Source organism: Chenopodium album, chromosome 15 (assembly GCF_948465745.1).
Source record: "Chenopodium album chromosome 15, dcCheAlbu1.1, whole genome shotgun sequence".
NCBI classification, from domain to species: domain Eukaryota; kingdom Viridiplantae; phylum Streptophyta; class Magnoliopsida; order Caryophyllales; family Amaranthaceae; genus Chenopodium; species Chenopodium album.
The window spans coordinates 29,666,037-29,676,959 of record NC_137848.1 but is presented as its reverse complement, the minus strand read 5'-3'; the positions used below and the strand labels follow the sequence as shown (position 1 = coordinate 29,676,959).

At 41.3% G+C, this 10,923-nt stretch overlaps 1 non-coding gene across 1 annotated transcript; it reads left to right on the top strand.

The window, feature by feature from the left end:
• The first annotated feature begins 7,699 nt into the window (after positions 1–7,699).
• Positions 7,700–7,805, top strand: LOC145583600 (small nucleolar RNA R71). The gene has a single exon (XR_014100230.1). It is a non-coding gene; the product is annotated as a small nucleolar RNA R71 (small nucleolar RNA).
• The last annotated feature ends 3,118 nt before the right edge of the window (positions 7,806–10,923 follow it).

Here is a 10,923-nt window from a genome sequence, read left to right as displayed (position 1 = left end):
GATGCATCACATGCAAATAAAAACAAAAGAGAGGTACCAAAAGGGGAGGGGAAAACATGCATACCAAAAGGGGGACTATTAACCACTAGGGGCGGCACAACCATCATCCCCATTCCAACTATCATAGGAAAAACCCGATGGGGGGACATGCATGGGGATCCCAACCTTTGGTGTAACCGAGAGGCCACCCACAATGACCCTTGAAATGATCAAGTTGGGAAGGGGACAATTGGTCATATGGCTCGGGTAGCACTAAAGGGAAAGGGTGAGAGGGATCACTGTAGGGGTAGTTTTGGTCGCCCCTATAATCGCTCCCACCCGAAACCCGGTAGTCATAGTGACCAGACTTATCGGGGAACTCACGCCTTGGCTCATCGGGGTCCAAGACACCCGGCTAATAGGGGTACGTAGGTTGGTTGTCACCCCTCCATGATGGCACGGGCCCTTGTTGGGCCGGCATATATGAATAGTTAACCGGAGGAGTGACCTCCCCTCTACATACACTAGCATCATATAAGACGTTAGTTTGAAAGACATTATGTTGGTGAGAGGCGAACATACCTTGCATGCTAAGTTGCATGCTCTCCATTTGAGCTCTCATCGCCGCCATCTCATGTTGAAAATCGGGTTGTTGTTGTTGTTGTTGTTGTCTTCTTCTTCTTCCTTCTTGTTGTTGTTGTTGTTGTTGAATCGGAGGCACCTCCTCTACCTCATTCTCTTCTTCTCCATTAATACCAATCTCCTTATCTAATTCATTCACTTCATCCATATCCACCTCCATCCCGTCATGGGGAAGGACACCCGAGTCTTTTCTCACCCACCAAGGGTGATTAACTCCCTCCCTGGTATGGGAAGTGAATTCCGGCTTAGGGAGGAAACAATGATGCTTGCAGGAGACTAGAAAACTCCAAATCCCGTCTACCTTAGTCTCTTTGATGAATTGCATCGTCTTAAGTTGCTTTGTGTCGAACCAAATGTCACTCCCATCGCCTTTCCCTACTATGGTGCAAGAGCGCAACTTATCCGCATGACCCAAATTCTCCGCCAACCGAGTCACCATACCTCCACAACAAATCTCCCCCGTTTTTGTTCCCGATACAATAGCCTCAATACACTTAGTGAAGATAAAACCCAAGTTCACTCTATGTCCGAAATTCGGCCTAGAGGCAAGACACAAGATTCGGATATCTTTTAGTGTTATCTTCCAAAAAATCTTGCTTGTTAAAGACCATATACCTAAGAATACGATGAAGAAGTCTAAGAGCCGGGTGCATGATCTCACTAGCCAATGAAACCTTAGCATTGAAGCTATTCTTACGGGATATACACTTCCACCAATGAATAGGGTTATAATCGGGTAATGGCTCATATTCGGGGAGGAATAGGTTGGCATTGGGATTGAGGTCAAGGTATTCGTTGAATTAACGGAGGGTCATGGTTTCTTTTTTGTTGAAAAGTTGGAAGGAGATACAAAGGTTGTTGCTCCCGGTGGCATGGGTTTCGAAAGAGGCTAAAAATTCTAAAGTTAGTTCATGGTAGGTTATGTAAGCTTTTGTCACAAAGGAATTTAGCCTTATATTGTTGAAAAAGAACCAACAATCCTCATCAATGCCCAATTTTGTTGTTGTGGGTTGATGATAGTGTTTGGTGGGGAGGATTTTTCGTGATTGTAGGGTGTCATATGTGGTTTTATGATGTTTGTTGGTAAATTTTGTTGGTGGCAAAGGTGGTGGTGGTTGCTCATCATTTAGAGGGGGTTGAGAGGTTGAAGCTTGAGGCTCTTTACCACCCTTTCTCTTCTTTTTACTTCTTCAAACAATCAAAGCACATTACTCCAAATTCACCCAAATATCCCTCTACAACACAAACTTCCACAATCCAAATACTTCTCAATCACCCACCAAACAACACAAATTAACCACAAATATCCACAAGAAATTCCAAATATCAACTTACAAACAACCAAGAATTAATCAATAAAAACCAACAACAATCACCAATTCATGTATCAAACTTCACCAAGAAAAGACACAAGAACAACCATGTAAACATCAAATTATGCTTAAAAATTCAATAAAAACTAGATAGGAGATGATTATACCAACTATGTGAGCCAAATATCAACTCCAACTAGCCCAAAGAGTGAAAATTTCGAGCAACCTTCAAGCGTCTTCATGGAGTCCCGCGCGAAAATCGGACCAAAATGTGGTAAAAATGGCAAAGATGATGAATTTGAAGGAAATTGGTGAAAATTTAAAGGAATTTGAGTGAGAAATTGGTAGGATTTGAGAGTTATGGTGGTAAGGGTTTGAGGGTTTGGGGGTTTTTAGAGAGAGAGTGAATAAGAAAGATGAGTGATTTGAGAAATAGAGGAGAAACTTGGCTAAGAACGCTAAATAAACGGGGCTGAAATCCCGACATCCGTGCCTGCGGATCTTGAACAGCCGCGCCCGCTGCTACCTATGCTGCGCCTTCTCCTGGGGTGCGGCTAGGCATCTCCCGCATGGTGAGATTGCCATTGAAAGTTGCCAGCCGTGCCCACAGCCCCCTGGAGAGGGCTCTCCTTGGGCACGAGCTTCTCCTTAAAGCCTTGAGATCCAATTTCAAATCTTCCTCGTTCATAACTCATTCTTGGCTTGTCAAGTTATGACCCCAAGGCCTCAAATCCTAACCTCACACGTAGTGACAAAGAGTTCAAGTACCTACAAAAAAAAGCCAAAGAACATAAGATAAGAACTAACAAAAAAACCGATCAAAAAGAAGAAAAATAAGAAAGAAAAGAGTCTAGAACTCAGGTTGCCTCCCGAGAAACGCTTCTTTATAAGGTCATTAGCTTGACCATGAGAAAATTTCATCAAGGGTGAGGCTTGGATCCAAAGGATCAAGCATTAAGCACCCAATGAGACCAATTTCATCTTTGCAGAAGTAGTGTTTCAGACGATGACCATTAACCATAAACTTTTGATCGCACGCTTCCAACTCGAATGAACCAAAAGGAGTAGTCTTTGAAATCACAAAAGGCCCCGACCACTTGGACTTAAGTTTTCCGAGAAACAAACAAAGTCTAGAATTGAATAATAAGACCTTGTCTCCAACCTTAAAGCTCTTGTTCCAAATGTGTTGGTCCTGCCACTTCTTTGTCTTCTCCTTATATAACCTCGAGCTCTCATAAGCATCACCTCTAAGCTATTCGAGTTCATTGAGCTTCAGTAATCTTTTCTTACCGGCCAATGATAAATCCATGTTGAGCTCCTTGATAGCCCACCAAGGCTTGTGTTCCAATTCCACCGGCAAGTGACAAGCCTTCCCATACACCAACCTATAGGGGGTTGTGCCAATTGGAGTCTTGTATGCCGTCCTTAGAGCCCATAGCGTGTCATCAAGCTCGAGAGACCAATAATTCCTAGACTTGTTCACCGTTCTCTCAAGAAGATTCTTGATTTCTCTATTTGACACCTCCACTTGTCCTTGAGTTTGAGGGTGGTAAGGTAGGCTGACCTTGTGGTGAACCCCATACTTTTTAAGAAGGGCTTCGAGTTGCTTTTTGGCAAAGTGAGATCCTCCATCACTAATGAGCACCCTTAGAACCCCAAATCGAGGGAAGATGATTTTCTTGAGAACCTTAAGCACAACCTTATGATCATTGGTAGGGGAAGGTATGGCCTCAATCCACTTAGTTACATAATCCACCGCTACCAAGATATACAAAGTTCCCACAAGAAGAAACAAAGGGCCCTATGAAGTCAACCCCCCATACATCAAAAGGTTCCACCTCCAAAATATTTTGTTGAGGCATTTCATCTCTCTTGGTTATGCCACCACTTCTTTGACACCTATCGCATCTTAAAACAAACTTGTGGGCATCCTTATGCATCGTCAGCCACCACAACAAAGATTGAGAAATCTTTGCCACCGTCTTATCAAATCCCCCATGTCCTCCACATGATAATGAGTGGCAATGCTCAAGAAATCCTTCATTTTCATGATCCGGAACACATTTCCGAAACAGGCCATCTCCACATTGTTTGAACAAGTATGGGTCATTCCAAAAGTACCTTCTTACTTACTTGAAAATCCTTTTCTTTTGTTGAGAAGAAAACTCCGAGGGAATGACTCCACAAGCAAGATAATTGGCGATATTCGCATACCAAGGGATAGATGTTGAACCTATATCCATGAGAGTTTCAAACCCCATCTCCTCATTGATTGGTACATCATCTTTGTTCTCAAAAGGAAGTTTAGACAAATGATCCGCAACATAGTTCTCCGCTCCTTTCTTGTCTCTCATTTCCATGTGGAAATCTTGAAGGGAGTGAAACCAACGGATAAGGCGAGGCTTTGCTTCTTTCTTAGTCATGAGATATCGAACCGCTATATGATCTGTGTACACAATCACCTTAGAGCAAATAAGATAGGACCTAAATTTGTCAAAGGCAAACACAATCGCTAGCATTTCCTTCTCCGTCGTTGTATAATTCCTTTGAGCTTCATCTAGAGTTCTACTTGAATAGTAGGTGACATATGATTTTCCTTCCTTCTTTTGCCCAAGCACAGCACCAACTGCAAAGTCACTAGCATCGTACATTAGCTCAAAAAGCAAGCTCCAAACCGGAGCTTGTACAACGGAGGAGGAAATGAGAGCTTCCTTGAGCTTACAAAATGCCTCAAGGAAAGCCTCATTGAAGCTAAAAACAACATACTTTTTGAGTGCTTCGGTCAAAGGTTTGGAAATTGATGAAAAATCTTTAATAAATCTCCGGTAAAAATCGGCATGCCCAAGAAAAGCTCTTACTCCCGTGATAGAAGTAGGAGGGGGCAACTTTGCAATCACCGAAACTTTGGCCGAATCAACTTCAATGCTATTCTTTGAAACTTTATGGCCAAGGACAATACCCTCCTCAACCATAAAGTGGCATTTTTCCCAATTCAAAACCAAACTCGTCTCCTGACACCTTTTCAAAACTTTCTCAAGATTATAAAGACAAGTGTCAAAAGACGAGCCACCAACACTAAAATCATCCATGAATACTTCAATCTCTTTTTCAAGCCTCTCGGAGAAAATAGAAGTCATGTGTTGGAATGTTGAAGGAGCATTGCATAACCCGAATGGCATTCTCCGGTATGCGAATGTTCCATATGGACATATGAAAGTAGTTTTCTCTTGATCACTTGGATGGATAGGGATTTGGAAAAATCCGGAAAACCCATCCAAGAAACAAAAGAAAGCATGGTGAGAAAGTCTCTCCAACATTTGGTCCATAAAGGGGAGAGGGAAATGATCTTTCTTGGTATTTTTATTCAATCTCCTATAATAATTGCACATTCTCCACCCGGTCACCGTCCGGGTGGAGATCTCCTCTCCCCCTTCACATTTTACAATGGTCATTCCACCCTTCTTTGGAACCACGTGAACCGGGCTAACCCACTTGCTATCGGAGATAGCATAAATTATGCCCGCTTCACGTAATTTCAAAATTTCGTTTTTGACTACCTCTTGGAGGTTGGGATTCAACCTCCTTTGAGGTTTAATTGAGGTGAATTGATCATCCTCAAGATAAATACGATGCATGCACAAAGAAGGGCTAATACCCTTAATATCATCAATGCTATACCCTATCACATCTCTATATTTTCTCAAGACAACAAGCAATTTTTCCAAATCAATTCAATCAATGGTAGCGTTGACAATAATAGGCTATTTTCCCTCATTATCAAGATAAGCATATTTCAAAGAAAGGGGAAGGGGTTTGAGTTCTACCTTGGGAGGAGGCTTGGAACTCTCCTCCAATTTCTCCTCTTTATGCTCGAGCTCGATCTCTTTTTGTTGTCCAACGAACCTCTTACTCCTTTGAGGCTTCTTCCATAGCCATGACAAACTCTCTTGCCTCTTGAGAATGGAACTCTTCCTTACATGTAAGAGCTTCAATCATTGGATCTTGAGGCTTCATCATTACCCTTCCCAAGTGATCTAACTCATCATTCACAACACCAACTCTATAGAATTTCTCAACCATGGGGGTCTTGAGTAATTTGGAAAACTCAAAAACAATCTTCTCATCGGCTACTTCACATGTAATAGTATTGTTCTTGTAATTGATGACCGCTCCCAAGGTTTTAAGAGCTTCACGACCCAAGATCAACGGAGTATCAACATCTTCCTCCATATCCATCACTACAAAATCACATGTAACATAGATATGCCCAACTTTAATAGGAACATCCTCAAGTTCATCACAAGGAAGCTTGACCGAGCAGTCGGCCAATTGAATCGTTTTTCTTGTGGGTATCATTTTAATATTGAGTTTTTGAGCAATAGAGAGGGGAATTAAGCTAACACTCGCTCCAAAATCCGCTAAGGCACCCCTTGGTTCCATGTTTTGGATTTTAACCGGTAAAGTAAAGCTTCCCACGTCCTTCTCTTTCTTTGGCATCTTGTATTGAACGAGTGCACTAACTTGATGAGGGAGGGTAATGAGCTCATCATTGAGCTTCCTCTTGTTGGTTAGGATGTCTTTGAGAAATTTGGAGTGGCATTTGGGTAACAACTTTAATGAAGGGGAGACTTATGTGTAAGTTCTTCATTACACTAAGGAATTTATTGAATTTATCATTCAACTTTCTCTCCGCAAGCCTCCCGGGAAAAGAAACCGGCTCATCTAGATTCCTAGTCTCACTAGGACTTGAAATTGTCTTCTCATCATTAGGCTTCTTATTCTCCACATTCTCTTCTTTCCTAACAATCATGTCTTCTTCAACTCTCTTCTCCCCCCTCACACTTTCTTCTCCTCCCTTCTTTCCCTCACTATCTTCCTCTTTTGGCCCTTCATAGGATGTGCCCGATCTCAATGTGATTGCCATGCAAGAGTCGGGTTTTATGTTATGAGAGGGGTTTGCTTGTGGTTGTCCGGGTAAAGTAGAAGATGAGTTGAAAGGTAGTCTCTCGGCCAATTGGGCTAATTACGAATCAACCATCTTGTTATGAGCTTTGACCTCTTGCATTTGTTGATTCATGGCTCGGAGTTGTTGAAGAATTTAGGTTTGTGTGGAATCGGGTTGAGGAGTTTGATCTTGACTCCTTTGAGACACTTGATTTTGGTTGTTGTATTGGTTTTGATTGTTGTATTGATTGTTCCTTTGGTAGTTTCCCTTTAGATTTTGATTTTGAGGTGGAGGTGGGTTTTGGTATTGAGGGTTAGAATTGTATTATGGTTGAGCTTGTTGCCCCCATTGTTGAGGTTGAGGTGCAAATCCGGGTAGTGGTTGTCTCCAAGCTACTCCTCCGCCACTTCCCCTGTATCCATCTTGCCTTGTGTTGTAAGACGCCACATGCTCGGGGGTCAAACCCCCACAATAAGATGTATCTTGGTTTGTGCCACCACTATTTTGACATGAGAAAGAATTAACTTGAGAAAAGCTTGCCCCACTATTAATAGTTGTGTTCAACTTTGCAAGCCCCTTCGTCAAAAGCTCAATTTGATGTTGCAATTGATCAACCTTCTGCAATTCGTACATCCCACCTTTGTTTGGTGCATTCCTCCTTCTACCACCCCAAGAGTAGTTCTTCGCTACTTCTTCGATTGTTTCTTCAACTTGGTTTTGGGGGATCTTAATCAATTGTCCACCCGTCCCCGCATCTAATTTAGCTCTAGACTTAGGTTCCAATCCATCATAGAAGAATTGCATGAGCAAGCTTTAATTGTATTCATGATGAGGACATGCTTGTACCAACTCCTTGAATCTTTCCCAAGCTTCACTAAGACTCTCATCCGCTTCTTGTTCAAATCTTCCTTCTCATTTCGACGGTCTTTTCCTCGAAAATGAACCTCTTCAAGAATGCCTTGACTATCTCCCTCCATGTTGTGAGAGAATTTGGCTTCACTTGCTTGAGCCACTTCTTTGCTCTTCCCGAAAGAGATTGTCGAAATAGATGCATTCGGATGTACTCTTGAGAAACTTGATTGGTTTGAATCATGGCATAAAGCTCAAAGAATCTATCAAGGTGCTCAATGGGATCTTCACTTGGAGAACTAGAAAATTGTTCCGCTTGTACCATTCTTGTGTATTGGGGGTGAATGGTAAAGTTGGTTTCCGTGACGGGTAGCAAAATCCCTCCTGTAAGCTCATAATCCTCCGGATTTCCAAACTCACAAAACAGAACTTCATCATCTTGTCCCGCCATTGCCTCACTTTGCGAACTTGAAGAATAAGAATCACTCCCACTCTCAACAATAACACCAAGACAACTTCCCTCTTCTTGATAAAGCCTACGGACTTGTCTCAAAGTTCGGTCGATCTAGTGGTCAATGTTATGTGTGGGTGGTCCTTGAGACCTTCTAATCATCCACCAAAGCTAAACAAACAATTAGCAATGACTAGCAAGAGAATAAATAAACAAAAGCAAAAGCAACAAATCCAATAATAACAAAATAAAAGTGCAAAACTAGTCGTTTACTCGGCTACGGCGCCAAAATTTGATTGTAGGATGAAGTAGGTCATTTATTACCTCCTCCTAGTCAAATTATATTTTTAACTCTTCACTACCCTAATACAAGTATAGGGGCAAGTAAAGGATCGATCCACGAGGAAAAGGGGTTTTTCTCAATCAAGGTGAATTATGAATCTATTGCAAAGGGGTATTTTGAATGTTTTTGTGCTTTTCAATAGTCAAATACAACTACGAAAGAATGAAAACAAGCAAAATAAGAAATCAAAAGCTAGAAGAACTAGAATAAGGGAAACAACGCTAGGGGGTACGGGGGTGTCAAACACGATTAACAAAGATAGACAATGATGATTATCATGAAGAGCATGCCATAGAATATAAAATTCTACCTAAACAATTCACTCTCATGCAATTGTCTAAGCAAATCAATGAATAAGGGCTTGGCCTAATCGAAATCACTTTTGCGCATCCAATTAGACACCAATCAAAATGAGAGACTAAGAGTGCACAATACATAAAGCTCTCTAATTTAAATCACTCCCGTGTATCTAAATTATGGAATATCAAACAATGTGCTACTAATAAACTCAAATCATCAAAAATCATACATTCATCAATTCATAGCATGAGCTCAATCAATCATCAATATTAATCCATGTCTTTCACCCCCTTCCCCTAGCTAAAAACTTAGCCTAGGGAAGAGAAACTAACCATCATAACTAAACTAAATAAGGATTTAATCAACATAAAACTAAACATGATTAAAAACAAAGGGAAAAACAAATCCAACAAGCTCAACTAAAGAAATAGATGGAAATAATCAACATCAAAGCAAATAAGTCAAACTAAAAGGAAAGGGTGAGAGAATACTAATAAGAAACTTGATTGAAGATGGAAACTTGAAATTCTAGCATTGGATTGAAATAACCTTGACCAAGTCTTGATTATAATGATGAAACTTCAAGAATAAGCAACTTTCTCTCTCTAAAATACAAGGTTCTAATGTTGATTGGAAAATAGGATAGTTACAAAATTCAATAAGAAGACTATTTATATGCATCACTAATTCGGAAATAAAGACCCAAGGAGAGCCTTCTCTTCGCATGCCGCGCCCTCTCTTGGCTGGGTACGAAGCCTCCTAGCCCAGAAAGCCGCTCCCGCGACCTTTGGTGCCACGCCCGTGGGTGGAAGCTAGAGAGGCCTCTCCAGATGAGGAGAGGCCGCGGCATAGGAGCAGGAGAGAAATAAGGCTCCAAATGCCGCGCCCGAGGGAAGTTGAGGAGAGGCATCTCCCAGTGCGCGGCAAGGCATCTACCGCATCATTGAAGAAACTTCAAAGCAGCGATCTGCGCCGCGGCTCCTTGCTTGGCTGCGCGCCCTCTTTTTGAGCATTTCGTTCCCTTGCTTAGCTCCATATGCATCCATAGGCTTCATTAAAGGGGCCGAGAACCTATAAAATATCAAAGAAAACTAAGAAAACACAAGAAAATGGAGAATAAAGAGGAAAAACATGAGAAAAGACAAAAAAACACAAAAATGAAGATAAAACGCTTTGAAAAAGCTCAAACAAGTGCAAATAAGGGGAAAATCCTTAGATAAAAAGGATAAAAGAGTGGCATAAATGCCACTCATCATATACACAGTTTCTTCCAAAATTCCATTTAAGAAGGAGGTTTTGATGTCCATCTGCCATATTTCATAATTGTAATATGCAGCAATCGCTAGGATGATCCGAACGGACTTAAGCATTGCGACAGGAGAAAAGGTTTCATCGTAATCAACACCGTAAATTTGCTTGTAACCTTTTGCTACCAGTCTAGCTTTGTAAATGAATACATTTCCATCTTTGTCGGTTTTCAATTTATAAATCCATTTACATTCGATAGGTGTGTAACCTTCGGATAAATCAACCAAGTCCCATACTTGGTTTTCAAACATGGAGTCCATTTCAGATCTCATGGCTTCTTGCCATTTAGCAGAGTCGGAGCTCGCCATAGCTTGTTTGTAGGTTGTCGGTTTGTTTACATCCACTACTAGGATATCCTGATTCTCAGTTAATATGACACCAAGATATCTACAGGTTGAGACTTTGGCCTTTGCGACTTACGTAGGGTAATGGACTGAGCATTTGGATTGTCGGTTTGACTTTGCACATTTTGACCAATGTCAACTGATGCTGATTTAGCACTTTGACTGTCAATATTAATTTGTTACTCGTCCTCCCGAACTTCATCGAGTTTGATTTTCCTCCCATTTGTCATTTTGGAAAGGTGTTCCTTCACCAAAAGACACCATCACGACCAACGAACACTTTGTTGTCGGATTTGTTGCAGAAGTAATACCCTTGGTTTCTTTTGGGTAGCCTACAAAGAAACACTTGTTAGATTTAGGGTGAAGTTTGTCAGAAATTAATCTTTTGACATATGCTTCGCAACCCCAGAATCTTGAGAAAAGACAACCTAGGAGGTTTCTTCATCCAT